General features: G+C 35.8%; 1 protein-coding gene across 8 annotated transcripts in view; it reads left to right on the plus strand.

Moving 5' to 3' along the window:
• The window catches only part of SUPT3H (SPT3 homolog, SAGA and STAGA complex component), a 467,896-nt gene that overhangs the window by 281,595 nt on the left and 159,481 nt on the right, over positions 1-26,820 (plus strand). Inside the window, exon 4 of one of the 8 annotated variants that reach the window (XM_070514826.1) lies at positions 11,181-11,240. The exons of the other annotated variants lie outside the window; for them this stretch is intronic. The gene's annotated coding sequence lies outside the window, so the exon portion shown is untranslated. The remainder of the gene's footprint in view (positions 1-11,180; positions 11,241-26,820) is intronic. 8 annotated transcript variants of the gene reach the window in all.

The raw sequence follows: 26,820 nt of genomic DNA on the forward strand, positions 1-26,820 counted from the left end.
TGTAACATATAGGTTTAACTTTTCACAAAAGTGCTGTAACAACTTAGAGTTTATCATGGGTTGGAGCAAATGATTAGCTTAAAAGAGGCATCTGTATCCTTTACTATGTCAGACTCCTGTGTAATGGTAGGTAAGGTGTATATTCATATAAAAATTTGCTTACTTTGTGTTTGGAAGTAAATTGATTCTGGGTACTGTCCAAATTGTTTAAGAAAATTTGGATATGGAGTACCACTTTCATTTTAACAATGTGTAGATGTTCATACAACACACTATCACCCAGTTGAATCCCCTTCAATTTGAATTTGGGTCCTTGCCAAAAAAAACTCTTCTTGGGTAAAAAGCTGACTGTATCACAATTGATTTTGGAAAGTAACTGAATTTAACAACTCAGAACAGTGGGCAACTTTCTCAAAGAGAACATGGCTAGAATTCTTTTAAACATGAATATCACTTAAAATGTTAGTCTAATGTTGATTTAAATGCTCATATATAACGGATGTTTAAAAGTATTATACACATATTGCTAATCTTTAAATAACAAAATTATGGATCTATATTGTAATAAATTGTAATTTTAAAAGCATAAACCATCCCTAATTTCTGAATAGGGTGTGTTCCAATGCAATATACCAAAAATTGATCGCATGCCACGTAAGAAGCGCTGTGCTAAATGCTGAAGGAAAGCAAAGATGAACAAAATACAGATCCTGCCCTCCTGTTGTTTTCTGTCTCATTTCTGTGACACATCATAAATACAAGTGTCATAAAAAAAAAACAAGATGCTTAGATATTCAACCAATGGAGTGTTCAGATCGACTTAAAAGATCAAAAACAGCTTTATAAAGCACTTGGAATTTTTGGGTGACTCTTGACGGGTAAATAATATTTCAAGTGGAAAGATAGATACGTGGAGAGGGAAGGCATAGGCATTCAAGGCCGAGAGGAACAGATAAGTGTGAACGTGTTCATTTGGGCAACTTCAGAACTAGTAAATAGTGCAGAATGAGTTTGCCTAGAGCTAAGAATGATGGGGGGAGAAAGGGTCATGAAACTGGAGAGGTAACTGAAGGCATACAATATAGAGCAATGTTTCTCAATGATGGTTATGCCCTCCTTCTAGTGAGAAGGGTTAGAACCTTAAAAGAAGAGAAACTAAGTGTAAATGTACATGTAAGTTTCAAAAAGCCCCACAGATACTTCTCATACGGCCTTTCAGGGGGATATGCTCCCTAAAATCGAACATCACTATATAGAACATAATTTAACAGTGTGTGCCAGACACTGTACTAAGCACTTTGCATCCATTATTCTAAGTACAATTCATAGATTAGAATTCGTAATTCTGATCACAAGCTTGTGCATAGCGTGTTCCCTAGAATACGGAAGACTTTCAGTAAATATTTGTTGAGTGAGTAAAGGAATTAAAAAAGTAAATGTAAATGTTGTTACTGCTATTCCAGTTTTCCAGATGAGGTAAGTGAGGTTGGAAACATTAAGTGTAAGAGATCAAATGCTAAACTGCTAAAAATGTGCGTAATCTTCAAAAATGGTGGGCTCAGATGAGGGTTGGTTTTGTGTCTGGAGGCTCTTTTCTCATTTGGATTAGTTTCTTTTCATCTAATTATTCATCTTGCTTCCAGACTTGTTTTTTCCTCCTTCCAATAACAAAGAGTTTAAAACTGAATCCCGTTCCTATCAAAATAATCCACTAATTCACATTAAATTTAAAAAATAAACACCCCATCATTTTTTAACATTTGTTCACATTTCTAAAATGATATTTTTAACTTAGATAACCAATTTAGATTACTTTCTAATTGGCATTATTTCCTTTACGTAACTAAAATTAAGTGAACATTGTCAGGCTTTTCAGGCAATATTCAAGTGAAATATTTCTAGGTAAAAACTATCATAATGACATTTAAATTCTGCCTAGAACTGCCTCTGCAGTCAGTTTAGTTAAACAGTTCTTTTTTCTAGATTTTTCTTTTTTCTTGTTTTTGATCCTACTGATTAACAAAGTCACGTTTTTTTTTCCCCACTCTGGCTTTCCCAGCGGTTTGGAAGTCTTTCACAAATCATCTTGTAGAGGGGTTAACTTTCTCTGTTCACAGACACCCAATAATTAAACTTTGTATTCTAGACCCCGCTCAGTCTTTGGTTATCACTTGTCTAGACCTTCTTTTATTATTCTCAAATAAGAGATAGATGACTACTGAAAACACAAATGAATTATACTGAGCAGCAAAATAAATACTGTCATGTCTCCATCCTCTCATCACCCCCCGCCCCCCCATAGAATTTTAAAGCTTAAAGTTTTGTCATTTCATTTTGCAAGGTTTGTTTTTTGTGGCATCACAGTACCTTTTACAGGTCAATTTTATTTTTTTAAGAAAAACTTGATTTTTCGAAATGAACATTCCTAAAAACTTGACTGTATTTAATTTAATGTAGTTTTAGATATGCTTGGAGAGTGGGTAAAAGATTAATAAAACATGTCTTCAGGTTATTCAATATGATACAAAAGTCTGATTGATCTCTAGGAAGAATTGATCAAAGGTTGAGTCTGTAGTAAGAAGGATTTTAAATAGAAAATGCTTGTCAAAAGAAATTTTGGGGGTTTTTTCCTCCTGATTTAGAATGCTAAGTAGCATTTCCCAGGCATTCCCATTTATTTATTTATTTATTTATTTATTTTGAGGAAGATTAGCCCTGAGCTAACTACTGCCAGTCCTCCTCTTTTTTGCTGAGGAAGCCTGGCCCTGAGCTAACATCGTGCCCATCTTCCTCTACTTTATACGTGGGACACCTACCACAGCATGGCGTGCCAAGGGTGCCGTGTCCGCACCCGGGATCCCGACCGGCGAACCCCAGGCAGCTGAGAAGCGGAACGTGCGCACCTAACCGCTGCGCCACCGGGCCAGCCGCCAGGCATTCCCTTTTAATTATTTAAATTATGAGCCTTTTTTTAGGGTTAATTTTTGTGTTTCCCTAAGATGTCTCTTTTACGTTAATACATTCTTTGGATTTTAGAAAAGGGGTAGTATTTAATTTATTTTAGAGCTTTATAAAATACTTCCAAATACATCATTCAGTTCTATGTTTATAATTACTTACGTACTGCTGGTATATCTTTGTCTACTAAGTGCAACATCTGAACCCCCTTGAGATACTTTCTGTTGACAGCTCTTTTTCCTGTGTGCGTGCCACACTTTCCTCTTAATAGTTAGCCAGTGAGTGATTAGTTTCCTTTAAACACTGTGAGCCAATAGGCTTCCAGCTTTGCCGAGAGATCTGGGTGTGTAGTAATGCACACATTAAAAGGTCAGACAGTTTGCAAAGTCTATCTTTGCTTTCACTTCATCACTGTCAGCTCTAGATGCACAGAGCCTCGTAGCATACTATGGATGAGTAAATAACTGGGGTCCTTTCTGGGTGTGTTCAGTGTGCAGGTAACCCTGTGCATTTGTAAGCCTTCCAGATCCCCAGGAATTGTTGCTGCTTTTCAAAATCTGCCACGACTCTTTTGTTCTGTCGATCTCCATTTTACATTTCAGGTTGCTTTTTGCTTGCCACGTTTGCACCCGTCAACAGCTCTTGGTGCCCGTATTCCTGGTGATTTGCCACCAGTTGCTGTTGTTTTGACACTGCCCTGGGAAGGAGGCTCTTACACAGAGCTCCAAGTCAGGTGTCCTCCTCGAGCAGCAGCCCGCCTCCTGCTATACCGTTCCTTGGGATTGGCGGGCAGGGGGAAGACAGCGAGTTGATGGTTGCAGCTCCAATTATATGCCACATCCACTGTTGCTTTTACCACCATTCAGTCATTTTTCTTGGCTAAGTGCTTTTCAGTTGTATGCCTTTGGTTATTTTCCAGAGTTTAGAAATGTTTGTTCTCAGTAATTTTGCCAGTTCTTCTTTTTTTTATTTTGGGGAGATTGTGTGTCCTGGTTCTCACTCCATCATTCCTCAAGTCCTGTTGCTTGTTTTTAGTATTAGGAAATATTTAAGTCCCTTAGAATGACATTGAAAAAGAATTTTGTGGGACTTTTTATCCCCCTAGTTTCACTTTGTCTTATAAAGGCTAATTTAAAAAAATTTATTAGGTAAAATAAATAGCAAGTACGTTAATTTGCAGTACAAATTCTTGTCAAAAATTACAATCAAAGATAGATGTGGGAGAGTAGCAGGTTCTTCATGAAATTTTTTTAGAGAGGTTCTCATCAAGAATATCATTATAATCTATGGAAAAATAACTGATAGAATTAATTATTGTATGCCGGTTATAGGAGAATTGCCCAGAAATATTTCTGAGTGCCTTCCCAAGAAATGTATAAAGGGGTAACAAACTACATCAGAAATTAACCTCTGCTCTGAATATATTTGCAGTTTCCCTCAAAGAATGAAATATTGATCTCTGAAATATTAAATAATGCACACCTAAATTTTTGAGATTCTAAGCTGTGTACCTATCTTTTGGTATCCAAGTGTAATATAAGAAAGGTTGATTATTTTAATATCAATAACAACAATAATTGCTATTCATTTACTTATTCACCCATTCATTCACCAACTGTTGAGAACCTACCATATGCCAAACACTGTTGCAGGTGCTTGGGATATTTCATTGCAGACAAAACAAATAAAAGTTCTCATCTTCATGGAGCTTACCTTCTAGGGGAACAACTGATCATTTTTTGAGTGCTTACTACGTGCCAGTGTTTTAGACATTTTGCATGTATTAATTTATTTGAGCTTCAGCATAATCCTTAGATAGACACTATCCCATTTTATAGATGAAGAAACTGAAGGAAAGATATATTAAGTAATTTGTTCAAGGTCGCACATACAGTTTGGGGAATGGTAGAACTGAGATTTAAACCATCCAGGCAGACTGTCTTCAGCATCTGTGTTTTTAACTACTAATCCGTATTGTCACTCATGCAAATTCAAATCATCGAGTAAACTCAGAAGCACATAGAATCCAGTCAGGTGACTTAAATGAGTGTTGCAACAGAGGAGTGTTGAAACATTGACTAGTAGTGTTTGTGGCAAACATTGCTGTTCAGCTGCAATGAATTGTTGTGCTGTAGACGTAGACCCACACCACCTGTCTGTTGGTTGTCGTACTGTGGAGGATGCGTGTTGCTGTGATGCTGAACGCTGTGCCACCGGGATTTCAAACACCAGCAGGGTCACCCATGGTGGACAGGTTTTAGCAGTTTCCAAACTAAGACAGACTAGGAAGAAGGACCTGGCCACTGACTTCTGAAAAAATTCGCCATGAAAACCCTGTGAATAGCAGCAGAGCATTGTCTGGTGGAGTGTCAGAAGGTGAGAGGATGGCACAAAAAGACCGGGCAGGGTTCCTCTGTGCTGCACACAGGGTTGGTAGGAGTGAAAATCCACTCCATGGCACTAACAACAAGGACTTAGTGTTATCTTTTTTTTTTTTCAAGAGAAGTTGGAAGTCTTCATTTTTATATGAAATCTGATTTTTAAATGTTGCAGGATAACTAAAAATTTCAAAAACTCTATACAAGCCAAATAAAACATATTCAGAGGCTGGATTTGACTCAAGGTCTGCTATTTTGCATACCTTACTCACATTTGTAATACTATCATTAGTATGATGGGTCTAAGCCTGTGTCCTTAGCCTTAGACTAAGGAACACTTCAGATAGGCATCTGAAACCGAACTCTTTGGCTTATCCCTCAAATTCCTGTTTGCCTGCAAATGTTTTATTTCTTATGTGGCGATACTGCCTTCTAGCCAGTACCAAAGCAAAAACCATAAAGTTACCCTTGAATTCTTAATTTCTCTCCCTCCTTCTCCTCACTTTCTCTCTGCCCCTGCCTCACACACACACATACACCTTTTTCTTGCCTGCTGTCCTGCTTATGCTTTATTCTGCCTAGAATACTCTTTTCCTCTTTCATACTCTTTCCCCACCCCTCCTTTTCTGGTCCGTCTTGCCCATTACAGTATGACCTCCCTGAGGGTGAAGACCACATTTTAGTCATCGCTGCATTCCCAGGCTCTGGTGTAGTGTCCAGTATGCTGGAGATCCTCTCAGGCATTTGGGGTAAGGTATAGTCTATGGGTTTGTTTCTCCTGACAGTAGGACTAAGGTAATGTCTGTTAGTAATAATGGGGCATTTTCTAAGAGCTGTATTTAGGTAGAGGTTTTGTTTTGCTATTGCTTTAAATTTGGTTAAATAAGAGTGTCTGCATCAAAAGTGTTTAATTATATCGACAATCATCATCTACTGAAATGCAGTCTGTACAAAATTCTGCCATTTGTATGATTGGATTTTTTGCAAAGCTATTGAAAGGTATTCTTGCCGTACTTTGGAAATAATATTCAGCACATTCCTAGAGAAGCTTTCAGTGAAACTTGGTATGCGTATCTGTTTAACATCTTTCTTAGCTTGTATCACCACTGATAAACAAAAATATCATGCCCTTCTTTAATATTATTTTAAATTTTAGAATGAATTAAATATGGCAAAAACAATTCACAGCCTTTTTTAATAGGCTTTTTCAAACTCATAATTCCCTAATGGCATAATTCTCTCACCCTGTTAATTATCCCATTTCAGAAAATATGTTTTAAATCTTCCGACTCATCTCAAAAAAGCTTATTGTTCACCATCCTATTGTAACTAAAAATATCATTCTATCAGGCAACACCACCAAATACCCAGGTGGTTCGATCTGATTTCTCAAAAGATCTTATTGTCTGGTTCATTGTACTTCTGGTCATCATCCTCCTGTGATAATTCTTGGTCATTTCTGTAGCTACATAGATGATCCTTCCAGTGCCCTGGTCTTTCACTTTCTTCATTACCTCTTCTCCAGTGATGCTGTCCTCCAGCTTGCTTCCACCATTAATTCCCATGGTCATACCTGAGACCTTGCTGTTAACAATAGCTGCAACCCCTCCACAACTCCAACTTTTAAAGTATTCTACTCTGCAGTCACCACCTCCCCTTATCCCTCACTTAATTTTAGATTTCACGATCAGTAATTGTAATCATTCCCTTGCAAATGTGCTTGGTTACCTTGGCCTTTTCCCCTTTGTCTTGTTCACTGGCAAAACCCAATGCTGATTAAAGTCTGCTTTCCACCAGCTTTCAGCCTGCACTCTTGCAGCTAAATATCACTGGACAAAACTGTACACCTGTGCTGATTGGTCTCACATTACATTCATGACCAGCAACTTCAGATGAGTTTTTACTGGTGCTCTGTGAGATATATATATATAAAATATAATACATATGTAATATAAAATATAATATATATAATGTATAAAGTATAATATGTATAGACATATATATATATATATTTCCCCCTATTTCATTCACTGTCCCAATCTCCTGGATAAGGTATTATACTTTTTTTTCCTTTTAATCTCTAACAACTTCTTTCCCATTCTCATTCTCAGCTTACAGCATTCTTCCTGCTTCTCTGAGAAAGGTGAAGTAAATAGATCATGCTTTCACCCTCTTCTTCCACATCTGCTCTTCCTCCTGCCTGTATACGCACATGCATGCCTACCCTCCTGTTACAGTGGGTTGACTGTCCATTCTCCAGTCTAAAGCCAACCTCACCACTTGTTCTTTAAATTCCATCCCCGCTCACCCACACAAGGACACCAGCACTTCTTTCTTCTGCATCATCACTTGCCCACTCTCTACTGAATTATTCTTATCGGTATAAAAACATGCTCTTGTTTCTCCTCTCTGAAAACTCCCCCTTTTCTTTTTGACCTCCTTTCTCTAGCTGCTTTTCTTACTGCAAAACTCAAAAGAGTTGTTTATGTGGGCCATCTCCATTTCCTGCTTCCTCATTCTCTTTTTCTAACAGTCCAATTCTTGCTCTTTTAGTTCATATTTTCTTCTTGTTTCTTTCATAGTAAGAACCTGCTTACCAAAAACCTCAGTATATTTACTTATTTATTCAGTCCTCTAATACATAAAACATGGTTGCAGGATTGCTATACCAGTACCTCTACCAAAATAAACCCACTTAGTAAAGTTCAAGACTGAGCACTTTCCCCTTAAGAATGAAACCAAGTCATGCTCCTTTCACCATGTGTCTTGATCATGTTGTGTTGGACGCCCTAGCCATTGCAGTAAGATAAGATAAAAAATAAAAGGCATAGCAAATGAAAAGAAAAACATAAAACTGTCTTTATTTGCAGACAATATAATTATATACATAGAAATTCCTATAGAATTTGGTTTAAAAGTTTCTAGAATTAATAAGTGGATTTAGCAAGGAAAAGGACACAGTGTCAATCTACAAAAATCAATTGTATTTTTACATAGTAGCAATGAAATTAGAATTTTGAAAACAACTTTTAAAATAGCATTAAAAACATAAAATACCTATGGATAAATTTACCAAAAATATGTGTAAGGCCTGTATGTCAAAAACTACAAAGTATTGATTCAGTAAGCTGAATTAAAGTAGACCTAAATATATCAAAAGAGATCCTTTGTTTGTGGATTGGAAGGATCAATATTGTTGACCATCATTTCCCCCAAATTGAGCTATAGATTCATCGCAACCCCAATTAAAAGTCCAGCGGGCTATTTTAGAGACATTGACAAGCTCATTCTAAAATGTATATGAAAATGCAGACTGTGATATTGGGATAAGGATAGACATATAGATCATTGGAACACAATAAGAATTGCAGATAGAGAGCCACATATAAATTCAGTTGGGTTTCAGCAAGTTGACAGGGTAAGTAATTTGATGTGGAAAGGATAGTGTTTTTAACAAATGGTGCTGAAACAACTGGATATCCATGTAGAAAAATAATGACTCTCAACCCGTTTTTCATACCTTATATGAACATTAACATAAAAGCTAAAATTATAAAAATTCTAGAAAAGAATATAGGGAAAAATCTTTATAACCTGAGGATAGACAGGAATTTCATAGGTAGAATACAAAAAGCAAGAAATATAAAAGAAAAATCGATAAATTGAACTTCCCCAACATTAAAAACTTCTACTGTTTGAAGGATAATGTTAAGAAAATAGAAAGGCAAATTACAGACAGAAAATACTTGTAATACATCTATATATCTGACAAAGGATTTATATTTAGAATGTATAAGGTACTCATCAATCAGTGATAATGTGACAAACAATCCAATCTAAAATGGATAAAATTGTAAAGACACTTCGAAAAAGAGGCTGGTGGTGATTCTGTCTTCATCTTACTTGACCTTTCAGTAATATTTGGTACAGTTATACATTCTCTCTTAGGTGAAACATTTTCATTTGGCTTCTGGGCCTCTCTACATTCTCTTATCTTCCTCAGCCTCCCTTGCTGGCAGTTAATCTCAATCTGGAGTCCCCCTGATGTCAGTCACTAGCACTGTTTTGCCTTTTCCCTACTCTCACTTGGGTGCTCTTTTCCAGGATCTGGCTTTAAATACTAAATATATGCTGATGAGTTCAAAATTTCTATCTCTAGCCCAGACCTCTTAACTGGTCTAGAGATTTGTGTGTCCAGCTTCCAGTAGCCTTTGTAACTAGTCTCTCTGCTTCTGTGTTCTCCCTAGAGTTTAATCTTAACAGAGCAGCCAGAAGGATCGTTTTAGATGTTACGTCAGATGATGTCGCTCCTCTGCCCAAAGGTCTCCAGTGTTTTCTTGTCTCACTCAGTGTGACAGCCGGACTCCTCACAGTCACCTGTCAGGCCTTGTAGTCTCCCACCACATTTCCAACCTCATCCCTATCACTTTAACTCTTACTCTGTGTGTTCCTGCCTCATGGGCCTCCTTGCTCTTCCATGAACGAACCCAGGGAGTTTTGCCTCTGGGCCTTTGTACTTGCCACCCCCTTTGCATAGAACATTCTTTCCCACCGTCCCTGCCTGTCTTGCTCCCTCACTTCCTACAGATCACCTTCTCAATGGACTCTTCCCCGACTACTCTGTTAAAAGTGTCAGTTATTCCTCTTCCTTCCCTCTGGCACTTCTTATGATCACATGCCATACTTCTGTCTTTTCCTTATTTATTTATCTCCTTCCCCTAACCAGAATATAGTTCTAAGGTGATAAAGATGATTTGAGACTGTTTTCCTTTCCTTTGTCTTCCCACTGCTGTATCCTCAGCTCCTCAAATATGTCCTAACACATAGCCAGTGACCAATAAATATTTGGGTTCTTACTGCAAAGTATCAAGACTGCTGTCTTCTGTGGCTCGTAAACTGAGAAGGCAGTTGCACACGGCTCTCAGGGATGATAGCGTTATAGACATAAGAATATAACCACCTAGACAGACTGCTTTAAATGAGACGGTGGTTTGTTTTGTTTTGGTTTAAATACTGGTATTGGGTATGTCTGATAAAATTCATTAATTTAGAGAAAAAATATTAAAGAAGAAAAATAGCAAGTTCTATTTTTCCAGAATTACTCATGGTTCCACTGTTAAAAAAAAGAAATAAAAAAGCTAAAAACTGTGTTTCCATGCACATATTCTGTACACACATACGTACTTACACTACATCCCATAAACAAGGTAGTTTGGGGTTATGACAGTATTTTAGAAGAATTTAGAGGTATTAATACTTTGATGTTTTTGGCTTACAAAGGCAGTGTGTTCCCCCAACAAAAAAAATTGAATTCCTGAATTGCTGAGGAGGAAGCAGTTTCATTTCTCATAACAGTGGTTCTCAAAGTGTGGTCCCCGCAGACCGCTGATGGGCTCCCAGGAGTCTCTGGGTGGTCTGCCAGCTGGTTTCTTCTATGGTTTCTAATATGACAGTGTCTGTAGTCTGTTTTATGGCATGGATTAATAATTTACTTAATGACATTTCTAAAGTATTTTCTCAGATGCCATTCTTCCCATGACTAACGATGAGGTTACTTCTCAGTGGCGAGTGGGTGTATGTGGAGTTGGTGGTCCACTCATTCCTTTTTCCTCTCATGAAGTAATCCGTAATGTGAAATTGAGAACTGCTACCTTAGAGATATCAACTGTTCATATGATTATTAAAACTTTGAGAAGTCCTTCACTGGCAGTTTGAAACACTAAAATATGTTTTTTTTTAACTTTAAAATGACTCTTCAGTTGGCCAAAGTGTGGTGACTGTTTTCCTACTGGAAGAGATCATGTCCAAGAACCTAAGACCTAAAATATTACTTTCCGTTGACAGCATAGGATCACTTGGCCTGAAACCCAACAAGCCTGGATTTATTCCTGACTCCATCGCCTGGTAACTATGAGACCTCAGATCAAGTTATTTTCCAATATTTAACATCGGTAAAATATTGAAGTATTCATTATACCATATTTATGTTCCTAGAACAGTGTCCAACACATTTATTCATTCAATAAAAATGTTTTGACTGTCTACTCTCATGCTAGGTGCTGGGGATACGTAATAGGATAAGATGTAACTCCCAACCTGAAGGCATTTTGCGGATAAGTGGTAGAGATAGGAAAGGAGAGCCACCCTTCTGGTTCAGTGCCCTCGTTTGTTCCATAGTGCTCTGGGCATTCCGAGAACAGGGGATTAGGGAAGGTTTCCTGGAGGATATGAAGTTTGAGCCAAGTTTCAAAGATTGAGTGGAGTTAGCTAAACAAAATTGGGAAGATTATTCCAGCCTGATGGAACTGTAGGTTCACAGACATACCAGCAGGACTTGTGTGGAGAGCTTTTGGTCTGGTAGCAGAGAACAATGCCTAGGAGGATGGGTAGGAGATGAAGATGGAGATTTGTTTTGGACAGGGACTTAAGAAATCAATAAATGGATACTGCCACTGCCACTGCCACTGTTTTACTATTAGTGTTATCATTTTAGGTGGCTGTACAAATGAATGGGAATTATAGCAGCTCCACTTAAATGAAATAATTTAGCTCACTTTGTTGAAAATATAAGTAGAGGAAAAAATGTCTTTTTCTTGACTCACATACCTGAAATTAATAAATTCCTTTTTGAAGTTGCGTATTTCTGAGTTTCTCATTTTTTAGAGAGGCAGTGAGTGGTTCTTGAAAGCCTGTCCACTTTGGAAGACCGATTTGTTTGTAGCTTCAATACATGAAGTTAATTTTCTTCAGTGAGTAAAAACTCAATTTTTCAATGTCCAGTGTGTCCCAACAATGACAGATTTGAATTAGTGAAAGCTGAATGAATGTGATTTTATCAAATAGTAGTTATGCATAGCTATAATCAAGTCATATTTATTTATGAATTTTCTTATTTTGGTTCAGCCTTGGAGATGTGAGTATGGTCTCCCACACTGGGATAGGCTCCTTAAAGGCAGGCTGGGACTCCTTGCTTTCATTTTCCCGTTCTCTTTTATTTGTAACTCTAAATAGCATCTAACCTAGTGTTCTGCACAGAGAAGAAACCAAATGTTCAGAATCTTATCAGAAAGGGACTTTTAATTTACATGTAAGTCTGATTATTGCTCCCTGTGGGAATTTTGCCTGAGAAGGAGAAGAGCTATGTTAAAAGAACTAACAACATGAAAACTACTAATTTCTCTTTGTGTGTGTGTGTCGTTTCTCTCATTTTCATGAATGGAGAATAGAAGGAAATTGATTAGAAATTAATTAAGTTAAAGATTTTGCATTCTCTTTATAATCTGCCTTGGTTTTTTTTGTTTGTTTTTAGACGTACAGCTCCCAGAAGAGTGTGCTTTTTAGGGGATAATCCTAATTAACCCATGAGACAGAAAAGGTCCTTTTTACGTGGGCTGAATACCACACAGTTTTAAATGTTTAGAAAAGGAGGACGATGCCATTTTGTAAAATCCTTTTTTGAGCAAAATGTTAGAAAGGGATAATTCTTCAGTTAAAATAATTATATGGCTATAGTTTCTCCTAATAATACCATCTACGAAGTGCCTGCTCTGTCTAGGCGGATGGCAAGCACCCTCACCATGTGTGAGCACTTCGCATGCATTTACCACTGTAAGGTGGAATTAGATTACGTGGATTTTTAAGTAAGTTTGACTTTTTAAAAAGTCTTTTAATTCAAATTTTGTATTCTCTACCATAATGTATCTGTGTGTATTTCAGTGCAGAAATAATGTTGTAATTGCTTACTATCTAATGCAGTCAGCTCCTCTAGAAGATGCGCTGCACGTTTCTTCTTCACTTTCTCTTACCTAAGGCACGGGCCTGCATACCGTGCTATCTTTGTACCCTTCTAGGAGAAGCCCATGATCATCTTACAGTGACCCTAAGGAGAAGTAATTCTTATTAGCTCATATTTTAAATGAGGAAACAGGGGCCCAGAAAGACAAGTGTACTGAGTCTTGAGAATATACGGGTATCTTTATAATGTCCCATTGGCATGAGACAATTTTACCTGGTTTCAGGACTTGTGGCTAGTGAGGATTTAGATGTTTAGATTTAAAAAAAAAGGTGTGGGATAAGAATAAGGGCATGTTTTTTCTGTATTTCCCGTGTTCTCGGAAATTTTCATTTCATAAGCAGTTTTTTTGATTTAGGAAGTTTGCTATTTACTATTCATTAATTTTGGAGGTTTATAAAGAAATGCATCAGAGTTAAACTTTGAACTTACTGACTTGTAAATTAATGAAATAGTGCAAATCTATTAAAAGCTTATCTGTTATTGATCATATAAGGAACTATAAACTAAAGAAGTAGATATCCTGGAAACCTGAGTTAAGCTTTACATATGGATGCCACTTTTCTTTAAAACAATTAATTTTTAAAATCGACATTTACTAGTACTTTGCATAAGTGTTTTCTTACTTTTGATGAGTACACAAGGGATTAGTTAAAAGGGAAATTGTTGAAGATAGTATGCACATGTTGGTTTATAGTTTTATAATGTTTTATAATATCTTGTGGAGCCATATCTTAGAAAGTTCTAAAATGTCCTACAGTAAATCAGTATACCCCGTGCATTACTTCATCCCCATTGATAGTATTTCCCATTTTACCACTTTTATCCTTGAATAAACTTGATGAAATATCAAGAAGTTCTTTTGAGTCTACCTCCAAAACATATCTCCCATTCATCTACTACTTCCCATTTCCAGTGCCATCAAGACCTACCCATTTCTCCTTTAGAGTACCGCAGTAGTAACCTCACTCTCTTCTTGCCTCCACTTTTGCTCTATTTCCATCCATTCTCCTTACAGCAGCAAGAGTTCTGAAAGTGCAGTCACACCTTGCCATTTTCCTATTTAGGTCTCTGTTTACCAAGAACAGTCTGGTTTAAGCCATTTATCCAGGTGATATTAATAATATCCTCATTCACACTCAAAAAAGAGTACTAATTTTGAGAAATAATATGGCCAACCAACTTAAAGCTCCTGAGTGGTTTCCATTGCACCTAGAATCAGTTCAAACTTCTTACAGTAGCCAATGCTGTCCTCCATGAGTTGACTACTACCCTTTTCTCTGTCCTCATTTATTCATTCTTATTTTTCTTTAACTCTCAATTTCCTATTCAAGACGAGTTTGCTATCTGAGGGTCTTTACACATGTTCTTCCTTCTACCTGGTGTACTGCTCTCCACCACTCCCTTCCCACTAGTGAGTGCCCTTTGAATGGCTAGAGCCATGTAATCCTTGAGGTCTGAAGTCTCAGCTAAAATGTCACCCAGTAAGAGAGGCATTCCTTGACCAGCTTGCCTAATATCAATGCCTTTCCTGTCATAGGCTCTATTTCAGCAAGCGAGTTTTTTCTTTATATCATTGATTTTTCCTGGTAAAGTTTTTCATTTATTGATTTATTTCTTCCCTATCATCATGGAAGCTCCTTGAAGGGAGGGACCATGGCTGTTTTTTTCGATGATACCCTTGCTCCTAGTACAGTGCATAGTGTATAGTAGGCACTCAATAAATATTTGTTGAATAAATGAATGGAGACAAATTGAAAGCCAAAGCTTGCTTCAGTCTTGCTTCTATAGGACAAGAATCAACATAGCCACCTGCTCTCTCTTGAGATTTTTTTGCTAAAATCAATACTAACTCGCTTTTGAAATAGAAGAAATAATTTGCACATCAAGAGCTTGATGCTGCATTTTTTGACCACACATATAAAGGAGGGAAAAATCTCTCAAGAGAGGAGAGGGAGAATAATTAATTTAAATGTAACAAGCTCAAAGCTTGTGGTTCATTGTGGGTTTGTATTCTGGGTTTCCTTATCACTGTCAATATATTTAATTAATTGTACATCTTAAAGTTGTGGGGCTTCTCTCTCATTCAGTAGGATTATTGGTAATCGATATCATCTAGTTCATTATTTGGGAGCACATGAGACTCTAGTGCAAATACAATATTTAGTGTGTTGTTCAAGTGTGTGAATTTCTATTTGAAAAAGGTGTTTTGTTTTTTTGAAAGGTGTTTGTTTTTGAAAGGTGTTTTGTTTGTTTGAAAAAGGTATTTGTTTTATAAATACTGCAAACAAAATCAGTATTTGTAAGGGTAAAAGCATTAGGAGAAGATAGGACTTTGCAGGTATATACTTTGCAAGTAAATGTAAAGTTCTGAATGCTGTTTTAGTAAGATAGTTTATAAAGTCGTATCAAAACTTCTGAACAGCTAATATGACTAATCATGTCTTTTTCCAAACTGTTCTTTATCTGCATGTACATGTAAGGATTGCATATTTAAACTCAAGTTTATGTTGACTTTTGAATGCTGCTTTTTTTGTTTTGTTTTACAGCATAGCATTTTTTTCTGACACAACATAGTTTTCATAGTTTCCCCATGATACTGTAGACCAGGGGCCAGCAAATGATGGCCTGTGGGCCAAATCTGGCCCTTTGCCTATATTTATAAACAGAGTTTCATTGGAATGCAGCCATGCTCATTCGTTTATGTATTGTCTTAGGGCTATTTTCATGCTACAGTGGCACAGTTGAGTAGATGCAACAGAGAGTGTATGGCCTGCAAAGCTGAAAATGCTTACTATTTAGCCCTTTACACAAAAAGTTTGCTGACCTCTGTTGCAGACCATATGAAGGCAGTGACTGTGTCTGATCCGTTCATCACTGTTCATCTTCTTAGGGCCCTGCTGGAGTCAGACCAATTCCAAAATTCTGTTGCTGGTTAAAAAAGCTGAAAGCCTTTATTCTTATTTCCATAACCGTTGTACTAAATTTGGAATATCTTGTAAATTTTATTCAAGTATGGCAAAGATAAATCCTACTTGTCTAATAAAATTTTCTTAGTTATGCATGTCAGAGTTTTTTTTTTTAAGTAAACAAATTTAATTAAATTTACTTAAACTGATGGAAACAAATTTCAGAGCAAAAACTAAATTCTTTACTATTATAGAAATACTCATAAATCAGTCCTAGCAAGTAGTTCTTATTTCTTCCTTCAATTTTGACATTTGCTGTTTTATTATTGATTTTTGTTTAAAGTCTTTCACACCTTACTAAAGTAGATTTGAAATGTTTAGACAATGCCCATCCACATATTAAAACACTTTTCTTCCCAGAGGAAATATAGTAATTTATTCTTCTAGGGGTGTTGTGACTTAAATGCATCTTTTTCTTCCTGTTTCTTGATCCAATGTAATTAAATAATAGATTTTATTTCATAACTTTTCAGAAGGAATAAAGAGGAAATTATGTTCAGCAGACTTGTTTATTTTTTTCCATGCCCTTCTAAAGTTTAAATGGGATCCTTTCTCTTTGCTCTAAAGGGAAGTGAAATAGCCCTTTCAAATCAGTGTTCTTGGGAAACGAATGTTAATTTAAAAATACACTTTAAAGAACGGAAACAGTTTTTCCCTGGAAATATCTGATGCTTAAATCTAAGTTAGATGCTACTTGAAAATAATGCTAAGATTCTTCATAACTATTCAGTCACTTAAAAATCAGTGCCATAAAAATGTACATACACAGTGAAGTGTAATTTGTCTAGTTGTCAACTTAGTCCTTATCGAATAAAGTTTATACCAAAAGAACTGTTTAAACCTTTAGAAGTCATACCTTCTCTTCAAATTGTTTTTGTATGCCTTGTCTGCTATATTCACATATCTTGTTTATGTTGAGAAGTAGTTTTCTCTTAACATTATAAAAAAGAATTGCAGATTTAGAGTGGAGAAGCCCTGATGCCTCAGACAAAATAGCACCAGGGGATGCTTTCATATCTGCATAGAACGTGATAGCTATTTGTGTATATTTTAAACCCAAGAGTGAACTCACGTTCACTTGCCTGAATAATACTTGGCCAACCAATATTATTCAGTGTTTTGGGTACAATGAAGTAGAAATTGTTAAATTTCTACTGTTTTTATCCTGGCGAAATATTCATTTCTGATTATTATGAAAAGTGATTTAAGAAATGAATCTCCTAACACAGATCAGCTCCCCTAATCATTGGGTATTTCATTTCCATTGACAGTTCCCATACCCATCTATATATGAGCTATTGATGGGTATTATATGTACACCTCTTCCATTTTACAACCTGTCATAGGTGTTTTTTAATGCTAGGAAAACCTGTATAAAGAAGAAAGTATTTAAATTTTGGGGAGGCCTTGAAAAGTTAATTTGAGTACCCTTCAGAAAAGCTAGCCAGCAGTTTCTGTATCAAGTCCAGGAAGCCAAATTTTAGACCTTTCACATTACAGTCATGTGCTGCATAATAGCGTTTCGGTCAATGACGGGCCACATATGAGACGATGGTCCCATAAGATTAGTGCCATATAGCCTAGGGTGTAGTAGGCTGTACCATCTAGGTTTGTGTCAGTGTACCCTCTAACATTCCTTCACCGACAAAGTTGCCCAGTGATGCATTTCTCAGAACATATCCCCAGTCATCAAGTGTCTCAAGACTGTGTATAAGTTATGGTGCTTATCTCATAGTTCTTTGATTTTCAGCATAAACTTTAATTCTTTGATTTTTCAGCATAAATTTGTTTAACTTATGTAAAGTAAAATTTTTATAGTAATTACAGTATCTGCCGCCATTCATTTCACATCTTAGCTGAAAAATAAGCACAGTGTGTAAACTGCATGAGATGAGGAACCATGTTTTGACTTTCTTCTTGCTGTTGTTCATTTGCTTTCTTTGCTTTGCTTCTGATTCGCATAGTTTCCAGTTCAGAGCCCAGAGATTGGCCTGTAGTAGGTGCTCAGTAAATATATATTGAACAAACCAGGGACCAGTGTTCAATTAAAAATAATAGATTTGTAACCTCCATGCTTGCTTTTTTATTTTAGCCTCACCTACAAGACTATAGTTTGAAGATTTGCCCTTCTATGACCTCTCTCTTAGTAATATCACTGCCCCGAAAATCCACAGAAAGAAAGAAAAAACTAGTATTTGTTGGGCAGACACTATGTTTTAAGGCATTATCTTTTCTATGTTTTATCCTTGTTTTGCCCTCACTTATTCTTTTTAACATACCTTCAAGGTAACTGCTGTTATTCCTAGGTTTGCTTGTTTGTTTGTTTTGGTGAGTTAGTACAATCTCCGTTACGTTTAGTTCTTGGCCGCCTTCCTATGGAGCCCGCACTAGGACCCAGCAGTCCTCAGCCCTCCTCCCTGTGCCTGTTCCCCTGCACCAGTCGTGCAACTTCTTGTCTTATGTGGCTTTTGCCAAATTGTTTAACTACCGTTTCACTTCATTCTAACACACACTAATGGAGAGGCTGCATTCTGGAAGGAAAGCCGTCTTCTTGTAAAGAGATCTTTACAAAATAGAGCAGTAAATGAGAAGCTGGATGAAGTCCAACAAAGTCCCCAGGAAAGCACAATGGAAAGGGGTGATTAGGTCTGTGTTTGAGTTAGAGGAGACCTCAGAGAGGCTGTGACACCTCACTTGCATTTTTAAAGGCAATAGGGTTTTGTCTTCTCTGTGCTGCTTGCTTTCTCAGAATGTGACTGTGTGAATGTTGTTGGATGGTTGTACCATTTTATCCTGATGTGAGTGAATCTCTTAGGAATTTCCTGGTTTTGATTTTAGTAACAAATCTAAAACATTTTCCCTGCTTACCAAATTATCAGTAGACTCTTTTTTCCTTTTCTTATAGAGATTGTTATTTCACCTTACTCCTAATCAAGAATGAGTCATCCCTAAGCAGTGCAGTATCTTATGCTTTTATAGAGCTTCATAGTTCTCCAGGTGCCTGTACTGCATTATTTCATTTGATCTTCACAATGACCTGTGAGTGTAACAAGATCTATACTATATCACTTTCTTGAGCCTTTTTTTAATAATCTTTTTAATTCTTGAGTGGAATATGGGACTGACATTTGAGCCTAGGAAAACCTGACTTTTCATTTAGTTTTACATACACTATAACCTAATTTGATAAATACTATATACAACATTTATTGGTTTTCCTATGCAATCAATGTTTGGATACAAATTTGAATAAGGGCTCCTTTCTCTGACAGACAGGGGGAAGTATATACAAATTATCTCTGTTCATCATATAATAAAAGCATAGAGCAGGTTGGAAATGGATAGAGACCAATCTCTTTTACACGTTAGTAATTGCATTGCCTTAATCCCATATGCAACTATCTTTGGCTTTCAAATGTATCTGGAACTATTGGATAGGAGACTGGAATAATTAACTGTATCACCTGTTGGTTTGTGTACCATGGTAAACATTATGGTAAAATAAGTCATTAATGCTGAATAATAATTCAACCTCATACTTCCTTCCACATTCATGCAGTTAATTGGATTTGTTGCTATTTCCACAAATATAACTAAGTGGATTTCCCTTTCAAAGTTCCCTCCCATCTGCATCTCATGAAACTGCACTATTTCTTCTTGTGATTATTCTTTTTTATTTCTTCTCTCATTGATGCAAGTGCTTAATTATGGAGTCAAAAGTAAACTACACCTAGGGTTAAATACTAAAATCAGAAAGTAAAAGCCAAAAGGAGCTTTGGAGCTCATTTGGTGTCCACCTCTCTTTAGTTCCCACTTGAAGAACCTGAGGACCAGAAAGATCACCTATTCTATTAAAAACTTGAGCTCCAAAATGTGTGTACACTAAGGCATGCATTATCTCACGGTGAGATGATTCTATGTGAGAAATTATTAAGGAAGCTATTAGTTCTGTATTAAAAGAAGCCCATCTGGTTTTTCTGTTTAAGTTTAGGGTTACTTTCTTAAAGCTTGTAAGAAAGAGATTCTAGTGATATACACACATGTACATGCATACCTGTATACGTGTGTGTGTGTGTGTGTAATTCTCCATGCAAATTATTTACATCCTAAATTTGTTTATTGTAAAGTAAGTCAGCAGTACTAAGTAATGGTCCAATAATAACCTTTAATCTTTGTGAATACCAGAAGTTATAAACTTTTTTATGATGACCCTGAAACTTAATTTATCATTTCTGAATAAAGGTAGATAGCATTTATTCAAAGTTTACTATGTGCTGTGTGTCATTATCTCACTTAAACTTCAAAGCATAGACATTTAAAAAAATTTTATGAGATGAAAAAAGTCAAGATGGTTTTAGAAACCTTTTAAAATAATGATTTTTTTAAAGCTTCTTGATTAAACTACTTTTGAAATCAATTTGTATGGTGCTGTGTGTGGAGATAATCTGCTGAGTTAGTCTGACCATAAGATGGAGGTAATAATCGAAATGCTCTGGAATGTTCTGCAGGATACACGGTACTGACAGGAAACCGTACCTTCACTGAGTTGCATAGCAGGCCCTTGCCTTCCTTCTGTGTGGATTAGGTTCTGAGACCCAGCATCAGAAGCTGGAATTCTCAAATTCTATGCTTGGCACTTTCTCCGTATATTTTCTCAGCAAAAAGACAAACTTATAAAAATACTTTTGCCAAAACAAGGGTGATAATAACAGAGATAAAATTAGCAATTTTTCTCATTCTTCATGATTATTCTTTAGCAATACTTGATTCTTTCCATTTAGTAATTTTTTCAGTCATTACATTTGTCTATGTGTTATCTGTGTAATTCAGTGCTTTTGACACCCTGATCTAACCGTGAAGATTTAGGACAAGACCTAATGTTTATTCCTAAACATTTTAGGCGAAATGAAATCAAGTCATCATGTGAAAAATTAGGCAAAGTTCCAAAGAAAAGTAATTAACTCAGTTTTTACCTGTTGAATTCTTGTCCTTTGAAGAAGTGAGTAATGGCTACAACTCTTTCAGCGGATGACTTTTTGGAAGTGTGAACAGAAAGGAATTTCACTGGAGGCACAAGGGCGCCGAAGGAATGAGCGGGGGAAAGAGGCGCTGTTAAATGTAGACAAGGAAAGTACAAACTTTGTAGGCTAGCCCAAATTTTTATGCTACTAAAATTTTAAGAAATGCACATGAAGTGTACATGCTTAGATTTTAAGCTGTTTCGTTTCTCATTATTGAGTAACTGAAAGATAACTGTATATAATATTGAACAAATTCAAGATCTGCTGCCGTCTTTCAACAATTTTAGTTATATTTTAGTGTAAATAGTTAAATAATATTTTAGTTTCAATAGTTAAATAGTAAATACTTAAATTTTAAATAGTATTAACTATTGTTAGTTAATGGTTAATAAACTATAATCTAGTTTATTACTTTAATTTCAACTTTAAAAAATTTCCAAAATATCTTTTTGCTTACTTTCAAAATTTGATGTGTTTAGAGTTGAAAGCTGCTTATGAATAACTTATATGCAAAATAATTTAAAGGAAAACTTTCAAATGGTGTTTCTTCTCCTAATTTCACATTTAAATAAGAGTAACCAAAGAATTAGTTCCTTGGCAAGGTTGCTGTTCTCATACAACAAATACAGTCATTGTTTATTGGACATTTTTTAAGCTTTGCAGGCTTATATTGATTGTGGTTTGGTAATTCTTTAAAATATTTATATAAATAAAAATAAATTCTTTGAGCCATGAGATACTGATAACTATAGCCTTATCATATTTTTTAAAACTTGACTTAACTGTGTTTGACTTACTATTCTAAAAAGAAGAGTTAAAATGAAATTCTAAAAAGTTAGGCACATCTTTTATCAATTTATATACTTTTTTATGTTTCAAATGTCTCAGTCAGTGAAAGACCAGTCACTAACAAAGAATGAGGAGATCATATGATGGGAAAATACTACGTCAACTATCTTACGTTTATAGTATTCTGAATGTTAACTGTATTTAGTTACAAATTCATTTCCTTTCAAACACTTGCTTAGTTTTCAATCCTTAAGCTGTGTCTGCATGAAGCAACTGGCTTGGATGTTTTGATCGAAACCTTTTTTTTGGCAACCATTTATTTGCCAGCAATGAAAATGTTTTGAAAGGCGAATAAATGTTTTTGTGGGTAGACTCTTCTATGCAACGTAAGGCTTGATCTAGTGATCCTACCTTCCTGTATTCTGAATAAGAAATTAATCTTGGAGAGCAAGATGAATGGCTTGATGCTAAGCATTTATTATTTAGTGCCAGTTTTGTGTACCTGGACATCTCTCATAGGTTTGTTATCAGAGTTAAATGAGATAATATATAGAAAGCATGAAGCATAGGATTGTACATTCAATAAATGTTAGCATAAAAAGAGTGTCAGCTTTTGTTTAAACATGGGTGGTACCTGTGCCAATCTCCAGACATTCTCAAAACCCCACTAAATGACAGCAAAATAATTTTAAAAAGCATAAACCTAAGAGACAGAGAAACTGGGAGAGGATTAAGTAGCACATGAGAGATGTCAAAAAATTATGGAAGCCTAAAAGTGGATAGAAATGCTAAAGATTTCACAGACTTGAGAAAAATTAAACCTTAGAACTTGGAAAAGATCAAGAGTGACAGTATCTCTGAAGAAAGAAATCTTTGGTGGATGAAAAGCAGGAGGATTGGTAGAAAGTAAAGGAGCAATTTTATCCCAATACCCTATCCAAACCATATAGGCAGTCAACTACCCCTTTGCCAGTCTGGCAAAATAGTATAGATTTACTCTCTGAAGAGGTTGAATTAAAAAAATCTGGTATAAGAGATGCCAGGCACAAAGACCACCAAAATTCAATTAATAGACATTCTAGAAAGAACCCAGAAAACAGAAGGAAATAAGTTTTCAGAGTAATTCAAGCAAATTTCCCATACATGAAGGACAAGAATTTATAAGTTACTCTGTGAGTACCAGGAAAATATATGAAGACCCTCACTAAGTCACAGCAACAGGAAATTTCTGAATTTCAAGTGGAAAGAGAACAATAGTAAAAGTTTCTCAGAGGGGAAAAAATGTTATATAAACACTTAGGAATGAAAAAACAACTGACTTTTCTACGGCAACATTTTAAGCTAGAAGACAATAGAACATGCCTTTAAATTTCTGAGGGAGAATGATTTTTAACTTCAGATTCTTTACCCAGCCAGATTATCAATTTAATATGAGAGTGGCATAAATAAATTTTCAGACATGCAGGATCTTAAAAACTTTATTTCCCATGTACCTTTTCTCAGGACACTATCAGTGGTGTTTTCAGCTGCAGCCCACCACTGTGGGAGGGGAGAAAGATATTGCAGTTTGAGTTCATTCTAGTTAACTGCCTGCTTAAAATATATATATATATATATGAGTGTGTGTGTGTGTGTATCTCAATATTCTTCAGAGGAACATACAGAATCCAGAGTCCTTACAATGTATCATTTACAATATCTCAGATAAAATCCCAGATTCTTTAAAATATGGAGTAACAGGAAAACACGACCCATACCCAAGAGAAAATACAAAATGGGGACTGACTCCAAGATGACCAAGATGTTGAAATTAGTAGACTGGGATTTTTAAAGCAGCTATTATAACTATGATCAAGAATGATAAAGGAAACTTCCAGACAGTGTGCTGTACCAAAATAAGGAAGTAGATTAAGAAAGAGCAAGAAGTGGGATCAAGAAAACGAGAATCCAAAATGGAATTGTTGAAGAAAGTCTGGAGGGCTCCAGATAAGTCATCTCAAGAGGGAAAACAAAAACCAAAACAATGAAACTGAAAGAAATTCTTATACGTTTCAAGTCTTTCAGAGAGTTTTGAATGAAATATTGTTAGGTTCACAAAAAATGAAGCAAAAAAAACAAACCGAGAAAATTATTACCCACAAGAAAAAATTTTTTAATTATAAAAAAAAATTTGATCATAGTGGCCAAGCTGTAATAGTGTTTACAGAGTCATAATAATATAAACACTGGGTATTAATTAACAAAAGGTTATATTTTGTAAAAAGATCAATAGAGGAGGAAAGAGATGGTTAAATATGAGGCATCTGAGAACACTAAATCTTCATCTTCCATAGTAAGAAGTCCTTAACAGTGTTTAAAGCTGGAAAATAAAGAAAACAAGTGTTATAAGCATGTTTCAAATATGGAGGTAAATGATAGAAGAACAAGCTAAAAGAGTAGAAAGCAGTTGCCTCTAGAAGCAGAATTACGCATTGGAAAGAAGTGTGGCAAGATATTCCTGTCTATCCCTATAAAACTTATAGTATTATTTGACTTTTAATGTACACATTGTAACATTAGAATTAAAATTGAATATTGGAATTAAATTAGAATTAAATATTTGTAACACGCATAGCACAGTGGCTGGTACAAATTAGGTACTCAATAAGTGGTAGCTATTATTACTACTAAGGTTATTAACTCTTCTACTAGTGATTAAAATTATTGGTTACTCATTTCTAACAGAAGAGAAACCTATAAACCTACAAATCTAGAGAAGTTATTTGATATTTTTAAGATTATACAGTTTACTTAGTAGTAGAGCTAGAACTGGATTCCAGATTTCCTAACTCCAAGTTCCTTCAGTCACAACATGGAGGATTCAGGGAGAATTATCTATGGATAATTATCTATTTGAGGCTATCTATGGCTGACAAGTATTCCTTACAAGCAGAACTGTCCTTTCATAGTGTTGCCTAGAATCTGGCCTGTTAAATGATCCATGATAGACCAATGAATAGAAAGACAAATAAATCTTAGCCCAGATTGTCACCTGGGCTAAGATTTTGCCTCTTCATGACATAGCTTTCAACAACTCTTGCCTTTTACTATTTACTTATTTACTATTTACCTTCAAAAAGGAAAGATCCAGCAGTTTAGCTAGAACCCAAAGGAAAGAGGTATAACAGAAGTGTGGTTAAAATGGAATACTTTCAGGATTTTAATGATTGTGAAATCGTCAAATTAATTTTGCTGTACTTTTAAAACCTTTTGTAACTTTAGAGAAATCTTTCTGCTGAATTTACGTGGGCTCCAGCCAAATGCAAGGGTTATTGACTTCGTCTAGCCCAATTCATTTATATTATAAATGGGAAACTGAAACTTGTTGAGGGGAAATGGATTGCCAACATTTAACATACATTTATAACCTGCCTGTTGGGGAAAGGTGGTCCTGGACTAGAGGTATTATTCAAAAGGAACTTGGGAGGTAAGAGTGTTAGGTAACTGGTTGAGGAAAATAAAGAAGAAACTTGTTGACAAGTATACTTAAAGATATTGTAAACTGAGTATATAAGTTCCATGCCTAGGATAGATAAACACTACTCTGTAAAGGTAATCATAGGTCTTCTTTCTTGGAGAAGATTATTTTGAAGCCTATACTTTAAAGAAGAAAGTACTGCATCCCATAAAGAATCAAGAATTTCTCATAATTTGAGTATAGTAGTGTATTAGTCAGGGTTCTCCGGAAAAACAGAACCAATAGGATGTGTGTGTGTGTATACATAGATTACTTAATTGATTGATTATGAGGAATTGGCTCATATGATTATGGAGACTGAGAAGTCCTAAATTCTGTAGCTGGCAAGTTGGAAACCCTGGGGAGGCAAAGTCTAGTTCCAGTCCAAGTCCAAAGACCTGAGAACCGGGAGGTGCTTCAGTCCAAGTCAGAAAACTGGAAAAGATGCCTGCCCCAGTTCAAGGCACTGAGCCTTTTTGTACTTTTCAGGTTTTCAGCTGACTGACTGAAGCTCACCCATATTAGGAAGGGCCATCCGCTTTCCTCCTGTACCATTTCAAATGTTAATCTCATCCAGAAATGCCCTCACAGTCACACGCGGAATAATGTTTGACCAAATGTCTGGGCACCCCGTAGCCCAGTCAAGATGACACATAAAATTAACTAACTGTCACAAGTACACAAAGGCGTAAAGATAGAACTGAAATTATTGGAGCTTAAATGTAGAGTAATATGAGAGAAAAACAAGAAATATAATGAGAATGAGGATATAGGGAAAAATCTGAGTCAGTCAGGCTTCAAAGACCACATTGAAGTTGGATAATGAGTTGTCATAGATCCTGGAACAAGAACTGTGGACATTATATTTAAGGAAGATCATTTTAGCACTTAAATCTAGGATGCATCACAATTTGGAGGCGTTGAAATTTAAAAACCAATAAGCGAAAAGCCCCAAAGGCCTGGATTAGGATGAATAGTGTGGAAATAGAGAACAAATTCCAGACCCTGAGCAGATTAAAACAAACAAGAAAATCAACAGAAGTTGGTGAAAATACAATAGAGTGAGGAAAAAAAATGAGTTTGAATGTTAGTGTTGTTGATAGCAACGAGAAGTTGAGAAGAAATTTATTTGTGGGATCAGAGATGAGGCATTTAAGATGAGGCATCAAAGATGAAGCTTAAAGTGTACCTTTTAATGCTCAACCTCCAAATAAAGTATCATAAAATATTTAAAATACAAGCAAGAGTTTTGATATGCTAGGGGAAATTTTTGTCCTTTAAAGAGTTCTTACAAGTTTAATATTATTTTTCGTTTACTTTGAAGAATAGAAATAATGTCAGAAAGAACAAATACTGTAAAAGAGTTACTATTGTGGTAGAATAATAATGTCTTTTAGCAAAATATTTCCCTAAGTTG

This window comes from Equus asinus, chromosome 8 (genome assembly GCF_041296235.1).
Source record: "Equus asinus isolate D_3611 breed Donkey chromosome 8, EquAss-T2T_v2, whole genome shotgun sequence".
Classification (NCBI taxonomy): Eukaryota; Metazoa; Chordata; class Mammalia; order Perissodactyla; family Equidae; genus Equus; species Equus asinus.